The following is a 26,863-nucleotide window of genomic DNA, read 5'->3' on the forward strand; positions in this document are numbered from 1 at the left end:
ACAGGGTTCGATTTGTATGCAGTATCAGTGAATGTAAGCAACTTTTTGTGTGGGGAATATTTGTGGGAATGTTTATGTTTTTGTGTATAATGCTGATGTTTTAATGCAAGGGGTCTGTTTGTCTATAGTGTTGGTATTTAAATGCAGGTATGTGCATGTAGCATTGGTGTTTGAAAGCAAGATTTTTGTGTAGTGTTAGTGTATGAATGCAGGGGTGTATTTGTGTGTAGTATTGGTGTTTGAATGCAGGGGATGCTTGAGTGTGATACTGGTGATTGCATGGACATGTGTATTAACAAATGCACATGCACTCTTACACACATACAGGGGCACATTGCCATACACATAAATACACATACACTGCCACACACAGTTGGCCACAGATACACACGCATACCGATATAAACAGATACACAAACATTGACACACATGCACAGATGCATACACGGACACACATAAACACTGACACATATGCACAGATGCATAAACTGATAAACATGCATAGATACATATACTGACAACACAAACACTGACACAAATGCAGAGATACATACACTGACATACACAAACACTGACACACATGCACAGATACACTGACACACATGCACATATGCATACACTGATACACAAAAACTGACACACATGCACAGATGCATTCTCTGACACACACACAATCCCTTACATGCATAGAAACACTTGTCCTCTCTCTCAGTCCAGCTCGCTCTTCTGCAGTCTTCAACTGCCTGGCTGGACCTGGTGTTTGGATCCAAAGGAGCCTGCCTGCAGCCCTGCCTTCATCCCTTGCGCAGCGGGATCCCATGGCAATGAATGCCCTGGTAGTCCAGTGCTGAAGTTGCTATTATTGATTCCCTGATGGTCCGGTAATGTATCTGATGCACTGCCCATCCTGCAGATTCCCTCTATCTGTCATATCCTCTTATTTGCATTTTCAGCAGGAGGCCCTTGACTGAACTTTGACTCACTTACTTATAGACAAAGGATATTAGCAGGGGGTGCAGAACATCACATACACAACTGGGGCACCAAGGACCTGGCTGGAGGAGTGGAGTTCAGTGCTGGACTCTGTGCAGCGCAGCAGCAGGCGAACAAACTGTAAGAAAAGTAAGCTGCCTTCTGCTGCCCTGCTGGCAGCTTTCATCTGCGATGCCTCCCTCTCCCCTTCTCCCCTCCCCCCTCCAGAACTTACGAGCTTTGCAACCCTGGTAGTTCTGCCAATGATGTTGCAGATATCTTTCTCACAATGTTTTTTTTAAATGCAGGGCTTCCTCATTAAAGCCTAAGATCAGCACTTGAAGTCAGGAGGATGAGCAAATGGACACCATTTTCACAACTTTGGTGTTAAACCATTAGAAATGGTTTCACCACTTAAGATGGGTGGACATTCAGGACCTTCTGCCATCATAACAACATCATTAAGATAAAGTTGTGCCCAAAGTGTTTCTTGAGCTGTGATGAACTGAAAAACATATGAACAACTGATCAAATATCAACATTTGTAACATAAAAAAAGTAGAATTTCTATCTTGGCTTTTTGGGCCTAAATCAGTATAAAGTGGAGTGGCTAATTTCTTTTCAATACTGTCTGCCTTAACACCGCCTGTATGTGCCCAGACAAACTTTCTTCATGAATATAAATCAGTATGATTGTCTGTTCACTGCAATTTGCTGTTTAGTGAAAAAGCATTTGATATTTTACTTATTTCATTTTTTATTTCTCAAAGTTTCCAGATTTATATGATCTGATATATGGGGTAAGCTTAGTAAGTTTTATGAGTTACTTAAAGAACATAAATATTTGTTCTAAACTTCTCTGATTATTACTGACTTCAAAGGGCATCTGTGGAACAAAACATTCTTTCTCTTGGTCAATCACCTTTTATAACAAACATATCTCTTTGAGTATCCACTAATGTAAATAAACAGAGACAAAAATGTTATGCTTTCATACATTAAATATATGTTTAAAATGTGTGCATACTTTTCTACCATGTCCACAGATAGCGTAGAATACTTAAAATCTTTGACCTTGTAAGCCATACAATTTGGTTTACATCAATTAGTAAAGCTGGTTTATTTTTCGATCTGCATACCATGAAACTCATTCATTAAAGGGACAGTTTAGGCAGTTTAAGCAAAATAACAACTTCACCTAAATATGATCGTTATGGTGCTAGGAGGCGATGTTGAGAAGTGGTTCTCAACATCGGATCTCAACATCCCCCATGGGGGATCTGACTTCTGAAATCTCAGTTTCAGGAAGCATGGAGTACCACTAGGCAGGGCTGATTGGCTGAAAGAAGTGAATATGGAGATGTTGAGATGAGATGTTGAGAGGAATCCTCTGAGACATGTGTCGTAGGGCTCTGCTATCACTTGTGGAAGGGACAATTTCTGTGACCTCCCAGGTCATGGAGAGGTATGACCTATTGCCCTCACATGAGGATGGAGGGTACCCCTGCTGGTGGAGTCGAAGGTAGGGTAGATATCTGCTGCTCAAATGAGAGAAGGTACAATTAGTTGTGGAGCTTGGACCAGAAATCTGCCAACAACTGCTACAGTCTTGTCAGAGTAGGAGACAATTGGCTTCTGGAGCTGAGTATGTGCTTGGTGTCTGCCATTAGTGAGAGGAAGCAACACCCACAGCTTGCTCGTCAAGACTTTTGGCCGGCAACAATAACACCAGCAGTAAGTGCCAGGATAACCTTCACAGACAAGTGAAGGTTATCCCGGGCTGATGCATCTGGTTAGCAAGATAGTCAGGCCACTTTCTCTTTTGAGTTTTATGTACATCATGGACCGATGTGATCAACCTTTTTTTTTATAGGGTCTGCATCTATTTCAGATGGTGGACAATACTCATTGTAGTCAACTATACATGCTGGAGCTTGTTTCTCAATTTGCATATTTTTTTTATAAAAAAATATAACACATTGAATTCATATATTTAATTTTATTTATAAACAGTATGTTCTACCCCCAAAAAATCTGAGGTGCGGGAGGCAAAAGTACAGAGCAGCGTGATCTGTGAAATCAATGAACAGAGACTGATCCCAGCAACACATCAATAGAATCCAGCTTTTCCTGTCAAAGTGAGCACAGAGAGGCTTAGTGGGCCAATATACTATTTTGCTATTTATTAAAGTAAATATTAAGTGTGTATATAGATTTAATGGAGTGTGTGTATGTGTGTGCACATGAATGTATAGTAGGTACAAGTTTGAGTCTATGTGTAGAAATGAGTGTGCATAGGAATGTATGTGTGTATATCAATAATTTCACTGCTCCCATTGCCATTTGCCTTTATTTTATGTTTATTATCTTTTCTATCTTGCACCGTATCTTAAAAAATTGTGAGTAAATTATCTAAGCAACTTAAATGGAACATTGCTAAAAGCTGTGCTATTTGCCAAGGACCGTGCTCCCCATGATAAATAGTAGAAATAGTAGTCCTTACTTTTTATGTATAAAAAAAACCAAAAAACTAGTAAATTAAAAAAAAACTAAAAACAAGGAGAAAGCAAGGAGCAACAAAAATGGATGAATGCAAAAAAACAACCTGCAAAATGATATAACTGCTTTAAACCAATTTTGTTTGACATGTTCACATAGGATCACCAGATCACTATGTGCATACTTGATGACAATGTTTATCTTTTTTATCTTTCCACTCAAATTCTAAAAAAGGATGTTCATCAAACGTATATATTTTATTTTCATGTCCTGAATGATCAATTTTATAAGAATCTTTAAAGTGCCAGATTAATGAGAAACAAGGTAGAAGGCAGATGTATTCATAAAAAACATGCATGTGTTCAAAATTTTGGAAAGATGTATTGGTTTAAAAAAAAAATAAAAAAAAAATGTCCTCTTGAATTTATATACTGTATGGACAAAAGTCTGAAAGCGATTGTAAATTGTTGAAATGGCATACTATTCAAACTTTTCAATTGCTCCACACTCAAAAGTTTCTGGGTTCAAACACTCTTTGTTCTTCTTTAGTTGGCTATGTCCTTTGTTTCTTCAATGACACTCTTTTTTTAGGCTGTCTAGTAATCTTTCTCTATAGTTGTTATGTGTATTTGTTTCATTATTTGTCATATTTCCTATTTCATGATGTTTTTCATTGTTTTACATAATTTAATCAGGATTTTCATACATTTCAGACTGGTGTCTTTAACACTGTAAAATGTTTTCATAAAAGTTTTCCTATATCAAAAGTGAAATCTTGTAATTTGTAAATTAAGCTCTATAATGGCAAGCAAGATGTCATGCCATAAAACAAAACTGTCACTTAAAAAAAAAGAAGAAAAAAAAAAGATATATATGTATATATATATATTAATATGTATATAGCACCAACATAGTGCACAGTGCTTTATGACTTTACAGTTGGGATATAATAAAGCAAACAGATTTCCATAGTAGAACAAATGATGTTAATATTTTTGGGATAAGATGTGTTCTATTAGAAATTTAAATATTTAGCAGCTTGGATGTTAATGTAATTTTGTGGTTTACGTAATTTAAAAACAAATACCCCCACGTTCCCGAGATACATGACAGTATATAAATTCTTACATATGAATTAGGGACATTTCCCTGCATTGTGCTTTATAGTCATGCGTGATATTAAAGAGTCACTTTTACTAGAGTCACAAAAATATTTAGGGCCCATTCCTTTATTTTCCACTTAGAGGAACTTGAGTGTCAAATGATGATAAATAGTAAGTGAAGCATATGCTATGGCTATAAATATGTTTATAACAAAGCACTATAAACACAAACTCTCAAGAGGGTCAGTGATCTGCTTAAATGTCTTACTGTGAATATGTTGATGTTATCTTGATCCTGATGGATACACTTGAACTTAAATATGACCTAGCTTGTTATAATTAACAAATGTTCTCTTCTGGTGACTTTGGGAAGGAAAGAACACATAGCAAGCTATACAAATGACATCACAGCATCATAAGGAATTGCATATTATATTCAAAATGATATCAAGTATATAGGGCAGGCATAGGCAACATTTGACACTGCAGATGTTTTGGACTACACCTCCCATGATGCTTTGCCAGCATTATGGGTGTAAGAGCATTATGGGGGATGTAGTCCACAACATCTGGAATGCCAAAGGTTGCCTTTCCCTCGTATAGGGATTGATATGTTTAATGTTACATAGCTGAAAGGAGACATGTGTCCATCAAATTCAGTCTTCCTTGCATTTGTTTTTGCTGTTGATCCAAAAGAAGGTAAAAAACCCAGTCTGAAGCGCTTCCAATTGTGCAACAAACTAGGGGAAAAAATCCTTCTTGACCCCAAAATGGCAGTCAGATATCTCCTTGGATCAAGAAGCTATTACGCCACTAATTAGAAATGATATCCCTATATTTTATGTATTTGCAAGTATTTATCCAATTGCTGTTTAAACATCTGTATAGACTTGGCTAAAACCACACCTTCAGGCAGAGAACTTCACATTCCTGCTGTTCTTACTGTTAAAAACTAGTGTTGTCGCGAACCCGAAATTTTCGGTTCGCGAACGGCGAACGCGAACTTCTGCAAATGTTCGCGAACCGGCGAACCGCGCGAACCGCCATTGACTTCAATGGGCAGGCGAATTTTAAAACCAACAGGGACTCTTTCTGGCCACAAAAGTGATGGAAAAGTTGTTTCAAGGGGACTAACACCTGGACTGTGGCATGCCGGAGGGGGATCCATGGCAAAACTCCCATGGAAAATTGCACAGTTGATGCAGAGTCTGCTTTTAATCCAAAAAGGGCAGAAATCACCTAACATTGACACCTGTCCTCAAAGCCCCTGATACACACTGACACAGAGCAGAATAGAGACTGTTCCCCGTCCTCAGAGACCATGATACACACTGACACAGAGCAGAATAGAGACTGTTACCCCTACATAGGGTCACTTGGCAGATATGGCGGGGTCGTGGGAGGGGGAGGATGACTTTCACCTCTTCCCCTGTTACATTCCCGTTGTGCTGTGACATCACCCTTATACGCTGTGTAAAGCATACTATTTAATTTGATCAGCATGGCCACTTGAGTTTTTATAGTTTTCACGCTGCTTGTAGTTTATATATGGTTCACAAAAATCAAACAAACGATAAAGTAAACATGTAAGGATTCAGAATATTCTTTCAAACCCTTACACATTGTGTGTACGTATTTTTTGTCTTAAGTTTGTGTCTTTAAAGAGGTTTACGTTGTTTCTATGATGTGCATAACATGTTCTTGTAAATGTTTGTTAAATTTTTCCTGGAATTGTAATTTTTGAATCTGAATAAAGATAGTCAAATCCCTGATACACACTGACACAGAGCAGAATAGGGACTGTTCCCCCTACATAGGGTCACTTGGCAGATATGGATTGACACCTATCCTAATGATCCCTGATACACACTGACACAGAGCAGAATAGAGACTGTTCCCCCTACATAGGGTCACTTGGCAGATATGGATTGACACCTGTCCTCAAAACCCCTGATACACACTGACACAGAGCAGAATAGGGACTGTTCCTCCTACATAGGGTCACTTGGCAGATATGGATTGACACCTGTCCTCAAAACCCCTGATACACACTGACACAGAGCAGAATAGGGACTGTTCCCCCTACATAGGGTCACTTGGCAGGTATGGATTGACACCTGTCCTCAAAGCCCCTGATACACACTGACACAGAGCAGAATAGAGACTGTTCCCTGTCCACAGAGACCATGATACACACTGACACAGAGCAGAATAGAGACTGTTCACCGTCCACAGAGACCATGATACACACTGACACAGAGCAGAATAGAGACTGTCCCCCCTACATAGGGTCAATTGGCAGGTATGGATTGACACCTGTCCTCAAAGCCCCTGATACACACTGACACAGAGCAGAATAGAGACTGTTCCCTGTCCACAGAGACCATGATACACACTGACACAGAGCAGAATAGAGACTGTTCACCGTCCACAGAGACCATGATACACACTGACACAGAGCAGAATAGGGACTGTTACCCCTACATAGGGTCAATTGGCAGGTATGGATTGACACCTGTCCTCAAAGCCCATGATACACACTGGGGGGAGCTACTGTCCTCCCCAACCCTTGCGCGGTGGGTGGGGGCCATAAATCACAATGGGGGGACCTACTGTCCTCCCCCCCTCGGCCCCCACCCCTGTGCGGTGGGTGGGGGCCATAAATCACAATGGGGGGCCTACTTTCCTCCCCCCCGGCCCCCATCCCTGCGCGGTGGGTGGGGGGCATAAATCACAATGGGACGGACCTACTGATAGGAGTGGAGTATTGTTCATATCAGTTTAATACCTTCCGCGTCTCCTATCAGTGGACGTGTATATGGCAGCCATTTTAGGAACCGCACACCTGGGACCCGAGCAAGGTCACCTCGTTCAAGCTGCTCTGGTTCCTTGATGAGCCAGCTGCCCGTGAGTTAACATGTCCCGTGGAGAAGCACTCTGTCCTGTAAAGCCTCACCACAAAAAAATTAAATAAATAACAGCACTCGGAGTGGTGAGTTTAGTAAATGTTCATATCAGTTTAATACCTTCCGCGTCTCCTATCAGTGAACGTGTATATGGCAGCCATTTTAGGAACCGCACACCTGGGACCCGAGCAAGGTCACCTCTTTCAACAGGCGACATGATTTGGCCCTGTAAAACTATCCTGGATATTCTCTACAATTTCTATGGATATGGCATTGATTTATGTAACAGGGAGATGGAAGAAGATGCTTGGTCGGTCCTCTTACTTGAAATTTGGGGCACTGTGCGGGCAAGCTAATGTGCCACCAGATAGGAGTGGTGAGTTTAGTATTGTTCATATCAGTTTAATACCTTCCGCGTCTCCTATCAGAGGACATGTATATGGCAGCCATTTTATGGACCGCACACCTGGGACCCGAGCAAGGTCACCTCTTTCAACAGGCGACATGATTTGGCCCTGTAAAACTATCCTGAATATTCTCTACAATTTCTATGGATATGGCATTGATTTATGTAACAGGGAGATGGAAGAAGATGCTTGGTCGGTCCTCTTACTTGAAATTTGGGGCACTGCGCGGGCAAGCTAATGTGCCACCAGATAGGAGTGGTGAGTTTAGTATTGTTCATATCAGTTTAATACCTTCCGCGTCTCCTATCAGTGGACGTGTAAATGGCAGAGATTTTTTAATTGTTGAATCACCTCCCCTTTTTAGGCCAAGGTGGGAAGATGCTTAGACCACTGGTATATTGGTGCCATCTTGGAGGATTTTTTTTGGTTTGGTTTTTGAAGCCACAGTGCTGCACCAGTGGGCCTAAAAATTAGGCATGTACACATGCCTGAAAAATTTGGTATTGTTGCAGCCGCTGCTGTAGCAGCGGCCAGAAAAATTGATGTTTGTTTCACAGGCAGAAAGTGCCCTAAAACATGGCGGCTTGAACCCTAGTTGGTGGCGGATAAGTCACGCAAGTCAAACGTCATTCAGAGCTAAAATACAGCAGCATGTGGACCATTTTTAGCCCAAGGCAGCTCATCTCATCAGGCCTTTTTTAATCGAATGTATAGCCCAGTGTCAGTCCCTTCGGGATCCATCCCTCATTCATCTTAATAAAGGTGAGGTAATCTAGACTTTTTTGACCTAGGCGACTTCTCTTCTCAGTGACAATACCTCCTGCTGCACTGAAGGTCCTTTCTGACAGGACACTTGAAGCGGGGCAGGCCAGAAGTTCTATCGCAAATTGTGATAGCTCAGGCCACAGGTCAAGCTTGCACACCCAGTAGTCAAGGGGTTCATCGCTCCTCAGAGTGTCGATATCTGCAGTTAAGGCGAGGTAGTCTGCTACCTGTCGGTCGAGTCGCTCTCTGAGGGTGGATCCCGAAGGGCTGTGGCGATGCCTAGGACTTAAAAAGGTCCGCATGTCCTCCATCAACAACACGTCTTTAAAGCGTCCTGTCCTTGCCGGCATGGCCGTGGGAGGAGGAGGAGGATAACTTCCACCTCTCCCCCTGTTCGATTCCCGTTGTGCTGTGACATCACCCTTATACGCTGTGTAAAGCATACTTTTTAATTTATTTTGCAAATGCTGCATCCTTTCCGACTTGTTGTAATTCGGTAACATTTCCGCCACTTTCTGCTTATACCGGGGGTCTAGTAGCGTGGACACCCAGTACAGGTCGTTCTCCTTCAGCCTTTTTATACGAGGGTCCCTCAACAGGCAGGACAGCATGAAAGACCCCATTTGCACAAGGTTGGATGCCGAGCTACTCATTTCCCGTTCCTCCTCCTCACTGATGTCATTGAAGGTATGTTCTTCCCCCCAGCCACGTACAACACCACGGGTACCAGATAGGTGACAACGAGCACCCTGGGATGCCTGTTGTGTTTGGTCTTGCTCCTCCTCCTCCTCCTCAAAGCTACAATCCTCCTCTGACTCCTCTTCCTCACAATCCTCTTCCAGCGTTGCCGCAGGTCCAACAAGCGATGCTGATAAGGCTGTTTCTGGTGGTGATGGTGACCACAACTCTTCCTCTTCCTCTTCCTCTTCACGCTCATCTACAGCCTGATCCAGCACTCTTCGCAGGGCACGCTCCAGGAAGAAAACAAATGGTATGATGTCGCTGATGGTGCCTTCGTTGCGACTGACTAGGTTTGTCACCTCCTCAAAAGGACGCATGAGCCTACAGGCATTGCGCATGAGCGTCCAGTAACGTGGCAAAAAAATTCCCAGCTCCCCAGAGGCTGTCCTAGCACCCCGTTCATACAAATATTCATTAACAGCTTTTTCTTGTTGGAGCAGGCGGTCGAACATTAGGAGTGTTGAATTCCAACGTGTAGGGCTGTCGCAAATCAAGCGCCTCACTGGCATGTTGTTTCGCCGCTGGATATCGGCAAAGTGAGCCATGGCCGTGTAGGAATGCCTGAAATGGCCACACACCTTCCTGGCCTGCTTCAGGACGTCCTGTAAGCCTGTGTACTTATGCACAAAGCGTTGTACGATCAGATTACACACATGTGCCATGCACGGCACATGTGTCAACTTGCCCAACTTCAATGCCGCTATCAAATTTTTTCCGTTGTCACACACCACTTTGCCGATATCCAGTTGCTGCGGAGTCAGCCACTTTTCCATCTGTGCGTTCAGGGTGGACAGGAGTGCTTGTCCGGTGTGACTCTCTGCTTTCAAGCAAGTCAAACCCAAGACGGCGTGACACTGCCGTATCCGGGATGTGGAATAGTACCTGGGGAGCTGGGGGGTGCCGTTGATGTGGAGCAAGACGCAGCAGCACAAGAGGACTCAGCCGAGGAGGTTATGGAAGAGGACGGAGTAGGAGGAGTAGAGGAGGTGGCAGCAGGACTGCCTGCAATTCGTGGCGGTGTCACCAACTCCTCTGCAATGCCACGCATTCCTTGCTTGTCAGCCGTCAGCAGGTTTACCCAATGCACAGTGTAGGTGATATACCTGCCCTGACCATGCTTTGCAGACCAGGTATCAGTGGTCAGATGGACCCTTGCCCCAACACTGTGTTCCAGACATGCCATGACTTCCTTTTGCACAATCGAGTACAAGTTGGGGATTGCCTTTTGTGAAAAGAAATTCCGTCCGGGTACCTTCCACTGCGGTGTCCCAATAGCTACAAATTTTTTGAACGCCTCAGACTCAACCAGATTGTATGGTAAAAGCTGGCGGGCTAATAGTTCGGACAAGCCAGCTGTCAGACGCTGGGCAAGGGGGTGACTTGGTGACATTGGCTTCTTACGCTCAAACATGTCCTTGACAGACACATGACTGTGGGCAGATGAGCGGGAACTGCTCAAGGCGGGAGACGGAGTGGCGGATGGTTGAGAGGGGGCAAGAAGGACAGCAGTGGTTGACGTGGCTGAAGATGCTAGACCAGGAGGAGGATGGCGACTTAGAGTAGGCGTGCTGCTTGTACTCATGTGTTGATCCCATAGGCGTTTGTGATGTGAGATCATGTGCCTACGCAAAGCAGTTGTACCTAGGTGGGTGTTGGACCTCCCACGACTCAGTTTCCTTTGGCACAGGTTGCAAATGGCATCGCTGTTGTCCGAGGCAGACACACAAAAAAAATGCCACACTGCTGAGCTCTGCAATGACGGCATTCTGGTGGTGGACACAGCATGCGTTGATTGGCGTGCTGTCGGGCTGACCCCGGGTGCCGATGCATGCTGTCTGACTGTGCCACTAGCTCCTTGCGACGACCCCCCCCTGCTTCCAACTCGTCTCCTCCTCCTCCTCTCTGTCTCCCCATCTGAACTTTCGCCCTGTTCTTCTTCTTGCCGAGCGGGCACCCACGTGACATCCATGGGCGCATCGTCATCATCAACCGCTTCGCTTGTATCTGACAACTCAGAAAAGGAAGCAGCAGCGGGTACAACATCATCATCATCACACCGTACCTCCATGTGTTTAATGCTGCCTGCCTGAGACATATCCCTGTTATCTACATCCTCTAGCAATAATGGTTGCGCATCACTCATTTCTTCAAACGGGTGTGTGAATAACTCCTCTGACATACCAAGTAAAGCGGCTGTGGTGCTAGTTTTGGTGGTGGCGGCAGGCGGGTGAGTGGTATCTTGAGAGGTGCCTAAAGCTAAGCTGGAGGAGGATGGTGCGTCAAGGTTCCGAGCGGAGGCTGTACAAGATTGGGTGTCCTGTGTTAGCCAGTCAACTATGTCCTCAGAACTTTTCAAGTTCAGGGTACGTGGCTTCTGAAAACTGGGCATTATTCTAGGGCAAAAGGGAATCACAGCACCACGACCACGACGGCCCCTGCGGGGTGGCCTGCCTCTGCCTGTCATTTTTTTGGGGATTAGTGGTACTATGCGTGCAAGCTACTGTGAGACCAGATATGATTGGCAATGTGAACTGTAACAGTTCTGCAGAGCACACACTGTAGGCCTGACACACCCGCTTGAAGACAAGTAACTGCTATTCAATCTATAACAGTGAAAAACAAAATTTCTTTGTACAAGCACGCTATAGAGACACCAGATATGATTGGCAATGTGCACTTGAACAGTTCTGCAGAGCACACACTGTAGGCCTGACACACCCGCTTGAAGACAAGTAACTGCTATTCAATCTATAACAGTGAAAAAAAAATTTTGGTTTTAAAAGCACGCTATAGAGACACCAGATATGAGTGGCAACTGTCAAAGTACGCTGGCAGGGTTGTGCAGGGCACACGCTGAAGGAAGGCCTGACAGAGCCGCTTGAAGGACACTGACTGGCTGCTGTTAGCTTACACTAGAAACCTTTTTTCTTTGTAAAAGCACGCTATAGAGACACCAGATATGATTGGCAATGTGCACTGGAACAGTTCTGGAGAGCACACGCTGAAGGAAGGACTGACAGAGACGCTTGAAGGACACTGACTGGCTGCTATTAGCTTACACTAGAAACCTTTTTTCTTTGTAAAAGCACGCTATAGAGACACCAGATATGATTGGCAATGTGCACTTGAACAGTTCTGCAGAGCACACACTGTAGGCCTGACACACCCGCTTGAAGACAAGTAACTGCTATTCAATCTATAACAGTGAAAAAAAAAATGTGGTTTTAAAAGCACGCTATAGAGACACCAGATATGATTGGCAATGTGCACTGGAACAGTTCTGGAGAGCACACGCTGAAGGAAGGACTGACAGAGCCGCTTGAAGGACACTGACTGGCTGCTATTAGCTTACACTAGAAACCTTTTTTCTTTGTAAAAGCACGCTATAGAGACACCAGATATGATTGGCAACTGTCAAAGCACGCTGGCACAGGTCTGCAGAGCACACGCTGAAGGAAGGACTGACAGAGCCGCTTGAAGGACACTGACTGGCTGCTATTAGCTTACACTAGAAACCTTTTTTCTTTGTAAAAGCACGCTATAGAGACACCAGATATGATTGGCAACTGTCAAAGCACGCTGGCACAGGTCTGCAGAGCACACGCTGAAGGAAGGCCTGACAGAGCCGCTTGAAGGACACTGACTGGCTGCTATTAGCTTACACTGGAAACCTTTTTTCTTTGTAAAAGCATGCTAAAGAGACACCAGCTATGATTGGCAACTGTCAAAGCACGCTGGCACAGGTCTGCAGAGCACACGCTGAAGTAGGCCTGACACCCAGACGCTTGCAGACAACTAACTGCTCTTCTATTACAGTGAAAAAAAATTATTTCTTTTAAATCTAAAGCTTAACCTATTGTTAAAACAGATATGAGTGGTGGCACTGACTGTGCAAATGGGCAAGGCATCCAACCTGACACAGAAGCTGGCAGGCAGGCAACTGCTCTTCTATTACAGTGAAAAAAAAATATTTCTTTTAAATGTAAAGCTTAACCTATTGTTAAAACAGATGTGAGTGGTGGCACTGACTGTGCAAATGGGCAAGTCATCCAACCTGACACAGAAGCTGGCAGGCAGGCAACTGCTCTTCTATTACAGTGAAAAAAAATATTTCTTTTAAATGTAAAGCTTAACCTATTGTTAAAACAGATATGAGTGGTGGCACTGACTGTGCAAATGGGCAAGGCATCCAACCTGACACAGAAGCTGGCAGGCAGGCAACTGCTCTTCTTTTACAGTGAAAAAATAAATATTTCTTTTAAATGTAAAGCTTAACCTATTGTTAAAACAGATATGAGTGGTGGCACTGACTGTGCAAATGGGCAAGGCATCCAACCTGACACAGAAGCTGGCAGGCAGGCAACTGCTCTTCTATTACAGTGAAAACAAATTAGTTCTTTTAAATGTAAAGCTTAACCTATTGTTAAAACAGATATGAGTAGTGGCACTGACTGTGCAAATGGGCAAGGCATCCAACCTTACACAGAAGCTGGCAGGCAGGCAACTGCTCTTCTATTACAGTGAAAAAAATTTATTTATTTTAAATGTAAAGCTTAACCTATTGTTAAAACAGATATGAGTGGTGGCACTGACTGTGCAAATGGGCAAGGCATCCAACCTGACACAGAAGCTGGCAGGCAGGCAACTGCTCTTCTATTACAGTGAAAAAAAATTATTTCTTTTAAATGTAAAGCTTAACCTATTGTTAAAACAGATATGAGTGGTGGCACTGACTGTGCAAATGGGCAAGGCATCCAACCTGACACAGAAGCTGGCAGGCAGGCAACTGCTCTTCTATTACAGTGAAAAAAAATTATTTCTTTTAAATGTAAAGCTTAACCTATTGTTAAAACAGATATGAGTGGTGGCACTGACTGTGCAAATGGGCAAGGCATCCAACCTGACACAGAAGCTGGCAGGCAGGCAGGCAACTGCTCTTCTATTACAGTGAAAAAAAAATTATTTCTTTTAAATGTAAAGCTTAACCTATTGTTAAAACAGATGTGAGTGGTGGCACTGACTGTGCAAATGGGCAAGTCATCCAACCTGACACAGAAGCTGGCAGGCAGGCAACTGCTCTTCTATTACAGTGAAAAAAAATTATATCTTTTAAATGTAAAGCTTAACCTATTGTTAAAACAGATATGAGTGGTGGCACTGACTGTGCAAATGGGCAAGGCATCCAACCTGACACAGAAGCTGGCAGGCAGGCAACTGCTCTTCTATTACAGTGAAAAAATAAATATTTATTTTAAATGTAAAGCTTAACCTATTGTTAAAACAGATATGAGTGGTGGCACTGACTGTGCAAATGGGCAAGGCATCCAACCTGACACAGAAGCTGGCAGGCAGGCAACTGCTCTTCTATTACAGTGAAAAAAAATTATTTCTTTTAAATGTAAAGCTTAACCTATTGTTAAAACAGATATGAGTAGTGGCACTGACTGTGCAAATGGGCAAGGCATCCAACCTCACACAGAAGCTGGCAGGCAGGCAACTGCTCTTCTATTACAGTGAAAAAATAATATTTATTTTAAATGTAAAGCTTAACCTATTGTTAAAACAGATATGAGTGGTGGCACTGACTGTGCAAATGGGCAAGGCATCCAACCTGACACAGAAGCTGGCAGGCAGGCAACTGCTCTTCTATTACAGTGAAAAAAAATTGTAAAGCGCTACGGAATCTGTTGGCGCTATATAAATTGCAATAATAATAATAATAATAATAACTGCTCTTCTATTACAGTGAAAAAAAATTATTTCTTTTAAATGTAAAGCTTAACCTATTGTTAAAACAGATATGAGTGGTGGCACTGACTGTGCAAATGGACAGGGCATCCAACCTGACACAGAAGCTGGCAGGCAGGCAACTGCTCTTCTATTACAGTGAAAAAAAATATTTCTTTTAAATGTAAAGCTTAACCTATTGTTAAAACAGATATGAGTGGTGGCACTGACTGTGCAAATGGGCAAGGCATCCAACCTGACACAGAAGCTGGCAGACAGGCAACTGCTCTTCTATTACAGTGAAAAAAAATTATTTCTTTTAAATGTAAAGCTTAACCTATTGTAAAAACAGATATGAGTGGTGGCACTGGGCAAGTAGGCACAGTATCCAATGTGAACCTCACACAGAAGCTGGCAGGCAGGCACCTGCAATTAGATTACACAGGAAAAAAAAAAAGCAGCCTGATGTTCTATCCCTAAAAAGGGCTTTTTGGGGTGCTGTCCTTACAGCAGAGATGAGATTAGTCCTTCAGTATTGTAGTGGACACTGAATACCCTAGCCTAGCTATCAATTTCCCTATCTAATCAGCAGCAGCTAAACTTTCCCTCCTCTCACTAAGCATGCAGCTTCAGAATTAATCGAAAATGGATGCTGGGAGGGAGGTTGGAGGGTGTGGAAGGTTAACCTATTGTTAAAACAGATATGAGTGATGGCACTGACTGTGCAAATGGGCAAGGCATCCAACCTGACACAGAAGCTGGCAGGCAGGCAACTGCTCTTCTATTACAGTGAAAAAAAATTATTTCTGGAATTGGCTGGAATGTGTCTGTTGACCGAGAGGCACAGGGTCAAAGTTTGCCCAATGATGACGAATAGGGGGCGTATCGAACTGCGCATGTGTCCGCCCGCCGCGGCGAACGAGATCACGCTAAGTTCGCCGGGAACTGTTCGCCGGCGGACAGTTCGGTACATCACTATTAAAAACCCTTTCCGTGAGCGTTAGCATGAGCGTGAGCTTGTGTCCTATGTATAGTCCTATTTATGAATAGATTTCCAGACAATGGTTTGTTATGGCCCCAAATATATTTGTATAATACTATCATATCCCCTCTGAGGCGCCGTTTTTCCTTCTAAAGATATTTAAATTTGTTAACCTTTTTACATAACTAAAATTCTCTATTTTGTAGCTGCCTCTGCACTTTTTCTAGTGCCATAATATCCTTCTTTAAAACGGGTGACCAAAATTGCTCAGCATATTCAAGGTGTGGACTTACTAGTGATTTATTAAGGGGCAAAATTATATTTTCAAACTATATAAGATCACAGGAGAGAAGGTAAGTCACAGACTATAGGAGAATCCACTCATCCAAACTTCTTAGATCTGGGAAGGTCACCTAAGCTGTGCTCTCAACTAGGGGAAAACCCTACAATAACAAAACAAACAAAAAATAAAACAACAGAATCTTAACTACTCATCCGCTGAAATCAGAGGGCGGGTAGTGGGATAGAGAGCTCAGCCTATACAATCTAAAAGAGAAAAAAATAACCTTTATTAATAACTAGATCAAAAGTACTGAGAAAAACAGAAATCCACCACACGTGTAACGTCTCTGGGGTCTGGCCGAAAAAAGGCGAGAGTAGAGATAAAGGTACAGGAAAAGATAGGGAGATAGATGGTATCCACCAAACAGGGCTGGTGCAAGGATTTTTGCCGCCCTAGGCAAAAGTAAAGTTTGCCCCCCCCCCCCCCCCCCGTGACTTCACAATGCCCCACCCATATGACCTGCCATGTTAACTAACGCTAGTGTTGCAGTGCTGCAGTGCCGCCGTGTTTACATTAAAAGGCCTGCAGGGACAGGCTATAGACACCAGAACCACTACATTAAGCTGCAGTGGTTCTGGGGACTATAGTGTTTCTTTAATGTGAGGTAAATTAGAGATTAATGCCATGAATAATATACTAGATTGCTTACTTACAACCAGATGAGGATGATGATGGGCTCTAGCTGCAGTCTGGCTCCACTGGTCTGGTGTAGAACAGTATCTCTGGAGGCTGTTTGTAACTGTGGTCACAAAAATCAATGTTCTGGGAGAACGGGAAGCAGCTCCATTTTTTGGGGGCCCTTTACACAGCTCAAGGTCTGGGTCCCAGGGTCCACCAATGAGTTTGTTCACCGGGGGTGGAGTGTGTAGGGGATGTCCTGATTTGTGTGTAAGGAATGCATTGTGTGAATCTGTGTTTTTATGTGTAAGGGCTGCAAGGTGTGTTTCTGTGCATGTAAGGGATGAAGTGTGTGAGTCTGTAAGGGGTGTTTTGAGTGTGTGTAAGGGGTGCATTGAGTGTGTGTAAGGAATGCATTGTGTGTTTCTCTGTGTGTAATGGATGCATTGTGTGTAAGGGTTGCATTGTGTGTGTAAAGCATTGTGTGTTTTTCTGTGTGCAAGGGGTCCATTGTCTTTGTGTGTAAGGGGTGCATTGTGTGTGATTGTGTGTGTGATGGATGTCAATCTCTCCCCCCTCCCTTGTCACTCTCTTCTCCTCCCCTCCCTTGTTACTCTCATTCCTCCTCCCTCCCCTTTCACTCCCCCTCCCTGTCAATTTCTCTCTTCCCGTCAATTCCCCTCCCTGTCAAAGTCTTCCCCCCTCCCTGTCAATTTCTTTCTCCCCCCCCTCCCTGTTAGTTCCCTCCGTTAGTTTCTTTCCCCCCACCTCCCTGTTAGTTTCTCCCCCCCGTTATTTTCTTGCCCCCGTTAGTTTCTCCCCCCGTTAGTTTCTTTCCCTCCTCCCTGTTAGTTTCTTTCTCCCACCTCCCTGTTAGTTTCTTTCTCTCCCCCTCCCCTGTCAGTTTCTTTCTCCCCCCTCCCCCTGTCAGTTTATTTCTCCTCTCCTCCCCCTGTCAGTTTCTTTCTTCCCCTCCCTCCCTCCGTTTCTTTTTCCCCTCCCTCCCTCCCTCCCTCTTTCTTTCTTTCCCCTCCCTCCATGTTTCTTTCTTTCCCCTCCCTCCCTGTTTCTTTCTTCCTCCTCCCTCCCTCACTGTTTTTTTCTTCCCCCTCCCTCCCTGTTTCTTTCTTTCCCCTCCCTCCCTCCCTGTTTCTTTCTTCCCCCTCCCTCCCTCCCTGTTTCTTTCTTTCCCCTCCCTCCCTCCCTGTTTCTTTCTTCCCCCTCCCTGTTTCATACTTCCCCCTCCCTTCCTGTTTCTTTCTTCCCCCTCCCTCCCTGTTTCTTTCTTCCCTCTCCCTCCCTCCCTGTTTCTTCCCCCTCCCTCCCTCCCTGTTTCTTCCCCCTCCCTCCCTCCCTGTTTCTTCCCCCTCCCTCCCTCCCTGTTTCTTCCCCCTCCCTCCCTCCCTGTTTCTTTCTCCTCCCTCCCTGTTTCTTTCTCCTCCCTCCCTCCCTGTTTCTTTCTCCTCCCTCCCTCCCTGTTTCTTTCTTTCTCCCCCCTCCCCTACCTCTGTTGTAGCGTGGCTGAGCTCTGTATGGTCCGGCCGGGTACAGGGAGCTTTTGTTTCCTGTACCCGGCCGGACTAACAGGAAGTGCACACTCAGTGTTCACTTCCTGTTAGTCTGGCCGGGTACAGGAGACAGATGCTCCCTGTACCCGGCCGGACCATACAGGGCTCGGCCACACTACAGTGAGGGAGTGACAGGAGGGAGCACTGAGCGCTTCTCTCCTGTCAGCCCCTCTCCTCTGGCTGCGCCCGGGCGGTGTGCCCTCATGGACGCACCAGCTCGGGCAAAGCTGCAGCCGCCTGAGGCTCTCTACAGAGCGCTCGGGCGGCTGCAGCATGAGGAAGGCTGGCACTCCTGGAGGCGCCCCTTCCCAAGGGGTGCCCTAGGCGGCTGCCTAGTTCGCCTTACAGGTAGAGCCGGCCCTGCCACCAAACAATTAAGTACAGGACAGAGCTGGATTATCGAGAGAGAACAATGCCCTACAGAAATAACCTAAATACAGGATAGGAGAATGGGAACAAAAAAGTCCATGCTTCCCTCATATATGCATAAGTTAGAACCAAATCCTAGGTACAGAAAAAAGAAAAAACAAAAAATAAGGGGCACATGGACTAAATGTCTCTCTACCATAACCACAATGAATTGGACTCAAGCTTCCCTCCCTAAAGGCATGACCGTGGCATGTAAACCGAGCGGTCACAGACTAAAGTTAGGACCAATAAGCATATGGGGACGGGCTTAGATGACAAGATCGACACCAGGCCAAGCGGGGGGATGCCTAGGTAACACACTATGTGTGAAGTCCTATCGAAAAAAAAACTGCCTCCCGGAGCACAGTGTCATAAGCCGACTAAGGGGGAAAGAGTGTGTCACTGTCTGCGTTGCTGCACATGTGCCAGACATGTAAAACACCCCAATAAAAATCTTGTTGATAGTCATGGGATACAGTTAACAGTCCATCAAGTCAAAGAGGGTGGGGCCAAGTGATACAACCCCATAGGGCTACCAAAGCAACTCATAATGTGTGAAGTTCTATCCCGTCTCTCTATTGGAGCCTAAATCAGTAGAAAAGGGGGAAAGGTTTATTAACATGCTATCCATTGGTACTTATGCCCCAAAGCATACAGGTAAGACTTAATCAGTCCCCTTGTAAAAACAGGGGTAAAAAATCCCCCCTAAAGTTCATAGCTGGGACGAAAGTGTATAAAGGAAAGCCACTCGTATTCTAACAGATAAATACCAGTTTGACTTGATGGGCCGATATATCAGGTATTAAACTCTTAATATACAACATCCAAATAGGTATACTGAACTATACCAGTGCCATCACACTTCCCTACCCCTGCAAATATGAGTAATTTGGCATAGCATTAGCGTTGGCAGGTCAATATACCTTAGAAATCGAAAGAACGGAAATAAGGTCATGATATTTCTCTATACGTTAAATCCACATAAAAGTCAAAAAAGGCCCCTGCATGCACTGTTTGAATCCCAAGGTATCAAATAAAAGAAGCATAAGAGAAACCTTCGTTCAGGCCATGAGGGGACAACGTGTTGAGTCGGTAAATCCAATAAGCCTACCTCTGGCGTAATCTCCTATCCCAGCCCCATTTACGTTGCAGCTGGGGTCCAGATTCAAAGCCCATAAAACGAATGCCAGTTGCTGGTTGTTCATACATACATTTTGAGTACCCTATTAGGATATCCTTTCTCCAGAAAGGACCTCCGAAGCTCATTTGCTTTTGATATGAGGGATGAGCAATTGCGACGGAGTCTCAAATATTGGCCAGTGGGGATCCCCGATTTGAGTGGATTTGGGTGGAAGCTGGATGAGTTTAGTAAATTATTGGTGGCTGTCTGTTTCCTGAATAAGTTGGTTTTGATCTTGCCACCTTTAACAATTTTATGGGACCAGTCCAAAAAACAGTGACTCTTGAAATGCAGATTAAAAGGGTTTGAGGATTAGAGGTATTAGAGGTGTTATACTGTGACTTTGCCTTGCAGTGGAGTATTTTGGATTTGAGCTGTCCTAGGCATGACAAACCTCGGGCACCCCCCATCTAAATTTGCCCCACCCTTTCCTGTCAAAGCCACATCTGTTCCTATTTAGGACCAACATGCACTTTGACTGAATGACACACACATACAGACACACACACACACACAGTGACAGACACCCTTAAAGACACACACACATTCACTGACAGACACCACACTAACAGACACACACATTTACTGACAGACACTCACTCACAAGACATACACTGGCAGACACACATTCACTGACAGACACGCACACTTACTCACAGATATACACTGACAGACACACACCCATCACCTACAGACACACACACATTCACTGACCGACATGCACACTTGCTAACAGACATACACTGGCAGACACACACACATTCACTGACAGACACACACACATTCACTGACAGACACACTCACTAACAGACATACACTGGAAGACACACACACATTCACTAACACACACACTGGGAGACACACATTCACTGACACGCCCTGATACTGACAGATTCACACTCACAAACATTGCCTCACACACTCACAAATTATTTATTTATTGTATTAATTTAAATACACCCAGCCTCCCTACCTTTGGGAGCTGGACTGGATTCTTTCACAGGATCCAGTGGGTCTGCTGGTCTGGTTGCTGCTGCCTCCTAGGTTCTCTGCAGCAGAGTGGATCAGCGGCCGGTCACCACATGCAGCGAGCTGTAATTTCCCTGCTCTGCTCCTTTGCGCGCCACTGAGTGATGATGGGAGCCAGAATGATGTCACATTCCAGCTCCAGCAACACCTCTGGCTAATTAGTGAGCAGGGTATTTAACTCACCTGATTCTGCCCCTGACTACAGCATATTTACACGCCGAAACGCGTGGCGGGTGTTTCTTTCACTTCACATTATTTTTGACTACACCTTTTTAGGGTAGCACTATGCACCTTATTTTTATAATTATTTTGTAATTTAGGCACTCTGAGAGTCTTTGGTTTAGGTAGGCACTAGCCTTGTGCGATGCCGATGTAATCAGGGACAGTAGCTAGATTACAGGTAGTTCCTGACTTTATGAACTAATTGGTTCTGAAGCCTAGTTCATAAAGTGAGAGTTCATAAAGTGAGAACTAATTTCCCACAGACTGCAATGTAATAAGCATGGGTTCCATTCCTGACCAATACATTTTACCATAGAAAACCTAAACTGTGAAGTACAAATACAAAATATAGGCATAACAAATACAGATATGCTGTAGGAGCATTAAAGAAATACATACCATACTGAATTCTTCACCAAATCATCCTCAATCATCATCGTCCTCAATGAAGAGACAAGTTGCACTTGATAAATGGGGCACTGCCCAGTCCTCCCACAGTTGTTTGGTACTTGTTGAAGGCTGCACCTCACTTGGTTAGTTTGAGACAGAACTAGTCACATCAGCTTTCTGTAGACAAGCTGTGATAGTGGTTTGCTTCCAACACATTCTTTTATTTTTGTTGTAAATTTCATTAGAGCAGGCATAGGCATTTCTTAGATCTCTAGCAACTTTGGTACTTCTCTCAAAGTTAGAATCTTGTGACTCAAAAATATTAATTGCCTTTTCTATGTGTTGAAATGCTTACTCAAGTCCTTTAAAAGTGAAAGAAGGAACAGGAGTTTCAGGTGCAGTAACATCTTCTACCTCTTCAACTTCCTCTTGTTCTTCCATATCTCAGAGGTCTTCATTTGTAAGTGCTTCCTTGTGTGCTTCAAAAAGGTCATTTACATCAGTTGCAGAGACGTCCAGATCCAATTTGTTGGCAAGAGTAACAATTGTTTCTGTGTTCTGCTAAACTATTTCTGCTTGTCCTTCAAACCCTTCAACATTAGTACCAAACAACTGAGGGCAGAGCTTGTTCATAACACCTCTCATGGTTGTCTCAGAATATTTATTCCAGGCATATGCTGTAGTTTTATTGCATCTAAAATATTACATTATTTTGTCCAAAAATCTTTAAGACTTGGACATATCTAGTTATCCATTGCTTTAATCAGCATTTCAAATGTCTGCCAAAGGTACAGTGCATTAAATGTGGTGATAACACCCCGGTCCATTGGTTGCAAAATGGAAGATGTATTTGGTGGCAAGAATATGATTTTGACATTAGAGTGGTGATGTTAAAAAGAGGGTGGATGGCCGGGCACATTATCTACAAGCAGAATAACTTGAAAAGGTATTGATTTCTCTTCACAATATTTTTTCACTTCAGGTACAAAATAATGTGAAAACCAATCTTCAAATAGCGAAGCAGTAATCAAGCCTTTTTTTATTGGCTCGCCATATGACTGGCAGTGTACTTTTAACAATTCCTTTAAGTGTCCTAAGACTTTCTGCACGATGCACCATCATGGGTTTTAACTTACAGTCTCTAGCTGCATTCCCACCAAGAAATGAAGTTAGACGACCTTTTGATGGTTTAAAACCGGGCATTGATGGTTCATCTTTTGCAATGTAGCTTCTTGATGACATGCGCTTCCAAAAGAGACCAGTTTCATCCACATTGTAAACTGGTGATGGCGAGTAATTTCTCTCTTCCAATATTTCTGCCAACTTAGCAGGAAATAATTAAGCCTCTTCTGTATCAGCACTTCTCCAAGGATTTTTATGTTATGCCAACCAGCTCTTCTTTTGTAACGATCAAACCACCCAATGCTTGCAGAAAATGTTTCTTGACCGCTGCCTCCTTTTCTTTGTTTCAGCATCTCAAAAAGTGATAAAGCTTTAGCAGAAATGGTAGCATAGGTAACAGGCATATAGAGCTGTCCAGTTTGATCACTTATCCATGCTGTTAAAAGTTTTTCCATATGAGGAATAAGGCTTTCATTTTTAGTTTGTTCGTATCCCAGGGCCGTCTTTAAAATCGATTTGGCCCTGGGCAAGAATTTGATGGGGCTCCCTGACCCCCACTCCCTGACATGCAATCATGCTCTCCACTTCCCAACGCAGTAGCGGAACCACACACACTTAAACACATGCAGATACACAGACATAAACACTGACACTAACACACATGCAGGTGCACACTGACACAGATACACACACTAACACATACAGACACACAGACACACAGACACACAACCTGACACACATACATAGACATATATACAAACACTGACACATATGGATACTCAGACACACTGATGCATATACTGACACACATGCATACACAGATAAAAACACTGACTATATACAGATGCACACACAGATATACACACGCAGGTACACACACTGACAACATACAAATACATACAATGATAACATACAGATACACACACTGACACACATACAGACACGCAGATACACAACCTGACACACATGCAGATACACACAGACCACATAGAGAAACATAGATAGAAACTGATATAGAAACTAAATACAGATACACCGATATACATACTGACAACAGAGATACACACTGACAGACATACTGATACACAGACATACTGACACACATGTACAGTTTAAATTTTTACACACTGACAGACATACTGACACACTGACATACTGACATGCACACTGACGGACAAAATGACACGCACAGACAGACAAACTGACATGCACAGACAGACATACTGAAACACAGACAGACATACTGACACAGACAGACATACTGACACATACAAAGGCCCTGACAGACATACTGACACACGCACAGACATACTGACACACGCACAGACACATACTAACACACAGAGACATACTGACACACACAGAGACATACTGACACACAGACATAGTTACACACACACACAGACACCCTGACAGACATACTGACACACACAGACATACTAAGACACACATACTGACACACACAGACACCCTGAAAGACATACTCACACACATACTAAGACACACACATATATATTGACACACACAGACAGACATACTAAGACACACACACACACACACACACACACAGAAATGGTGACACACACACACAGACACCCTGACAGACATACTCACACACATACTAAGACACACAGACATACTGACACACACAGACACCCTGACAGACACCCTGACAGACATACTGACAGACATACTGACACACTGACAGACATACTAAGACACACACACACACACACAGAAATGGTGACACACCTACACAGACACCCTGACAGACATGCTCACACACATACACACATAGTAAGACACACACACACATGCAAAGTTTACATTTATAAAGCCAGCCTCCAGCCTACCTTATGGGTTCCCTGGGGTCCAGTGGCAGGCTGAGGTCATTGGGAGTGTGAGGCTCCTGCACTCCAGCTCCCTCCTGACGGCCTCCTCCTCCTCCATCCCGCGCGGCTTCACTCTATCTGGGAGGAAGTGACTAACGGCAGTCACTTCCTCCCAGCCTGCTGCGGTAAAACAGCAGAACACAGAAACAATTGTTACTCTTGCCAACAAATTGGATCTGGACGTCTCTGCAACTGATGTAAATGATATTTTTGAAGCACACGGACGCGCTGTTAAAGGGCCACAGCGCACGACCGGGCCCTCTTAGTGTGTGGGCTACCGGTGCAGCCGCAGCACCGGCGGGCCCAGGGGGCAAATAAAAAAATGTGGGCGGACAGCGGGGCCCACGGGGTAGCTGCTTTGGGCCCCCCAGGAGTGAGTGGGCCCGGGGCAGCTGCCCCGTTTGCCCCGCTTTAAAGACGGCCGTGTGTATCCAAGTGTCACGTTTAAACATCTGTTATGAAGTAACACAACTGCAGATTTCTTATAGTTCGAATTTTTATTAGAAAGTAATTGGTATTGGCTTTAATTCCAATTTACAGGTACTGTAGCATTAAGTAATAAACGATAACTGAAGTCCACAATTATATGCACTGTAGCTTTAAGTAGTAAACGATAACTGAAGTCCACAATTATATGCACTGTAGTTTTAAGTAGTAAACGATAACTGAAGTCCACAATTATATGCACTGTAGCTTTAAGTAGTAAACGATAACTGAAGTCCACAATTATATGCACTGTAGCTTTAAGTAGTAAACGGTAACTGAAGCAGCAAGAGTCCTTTAGTAGTATTAATTAATTAGGTGATAAGAAGTTACAATTAACTGTTCCATAGACTTTAACTGAAGTAAGATAGATGCAGCTAACTGAGACAAGTATGAGTTGAAGTTAGCTGTAACGGGTTGGCTTTAACGAAGGACTTTGGAGACAGGAAATAACAGCTTTGAGATGTAACGCTTATCACAGAGGTTTTACTTAGCTTCCGGCACATAGAATACTGGTTCCCGAGATTTCCTCAGAGGCGGTTTATCCTGCATGGATAGAGATCAGCTTTAGCCGTAGATGAGGAAGGTGAAGGGAACTTGAAGTCTTCCAGTCCGGTCCGGTAACAGCAGGCTTTCACAACAATGTTGCAGCCGGTTCGTGAGTACGGAACGTAGTTCATTAATCCAGCCTCGATCAGCTGGTGCGGTCAGATTAAATAGGGAGACCGGGTCATAAAGAGGTGTGGCTAAGCTCCGTGGAACCAGGAAGTAAGGGGATATTATAATTAAGGCATGATACCAAGTAGAATGCAGGGATTGCACATTTTTTACTTCCTTTAAATATTTTTCTTTGTCTTTCAATATAGTACTCACAGGTGATTTGCTTAATGAATATTTGCAAGCTAATTCTTTAGTGGAATTTCTGGCATCATGTTATGATGTTCAATTTTGTTTCCAATGCTATGGCTTTTCGTTTTTTTGTATTTTCATTACACACACCGACTGTAGCATCCTTTCTTTTTGGTGCCATAATGAGTCCTCCTTCTTCACTTTATTATTTCTCAACTCCCCTCTCTCCTTTATCACTTTCCTTTTTCCTTCTTTTATTTCATACCTCTCTTAAGTCTTCCTCCTTCTTTACTTTCTTCTTTCTCAACTTCCCTCTCTCCTTTATTACTTTCCTTTTTCTTCTTTTATTTCACACCTTTCTTAAGCCTTCCTCCTTCTTCACTTTCTTCTTATCCAACTTCCCTCTCTCCTTTATCACTTTTTATTTTTCCTTCTTTTATTACACACCTCTCTTAAGCCTTCCTCCTTATTCACTTTCTTCTTATCCAACTTCCCTCTCTTCTTTATCACTTTTTCTTTTTCCTTCTTTTATTTCACACCTCTCTTAAGCCTTCCTCCTTCTTCACTTTCTTTTTTCTCAACTTCCCTCTCTCCTTTATCACTTTCTTTTCCTCCTTTATTTTTACAGCTCTCAATCTCTTCTCATTCTCTCTTACT

Source organism: Pelobates fuscus, chromosome 1 (assembly GCF_036172605.1).
Source record: "Pelobates fuscus isolate aPelFus1 chromosome 1, aPelFus1.pri, whole genome shotgun sequence".
In the NCBI taxonomy this organism is placed as follows: domain Eukaryota; kingdom Metazoa; phylum Chordata; class Amphibia; order Anura; family Pelobatidae; genus Pelobates; species Pelobates fuscus.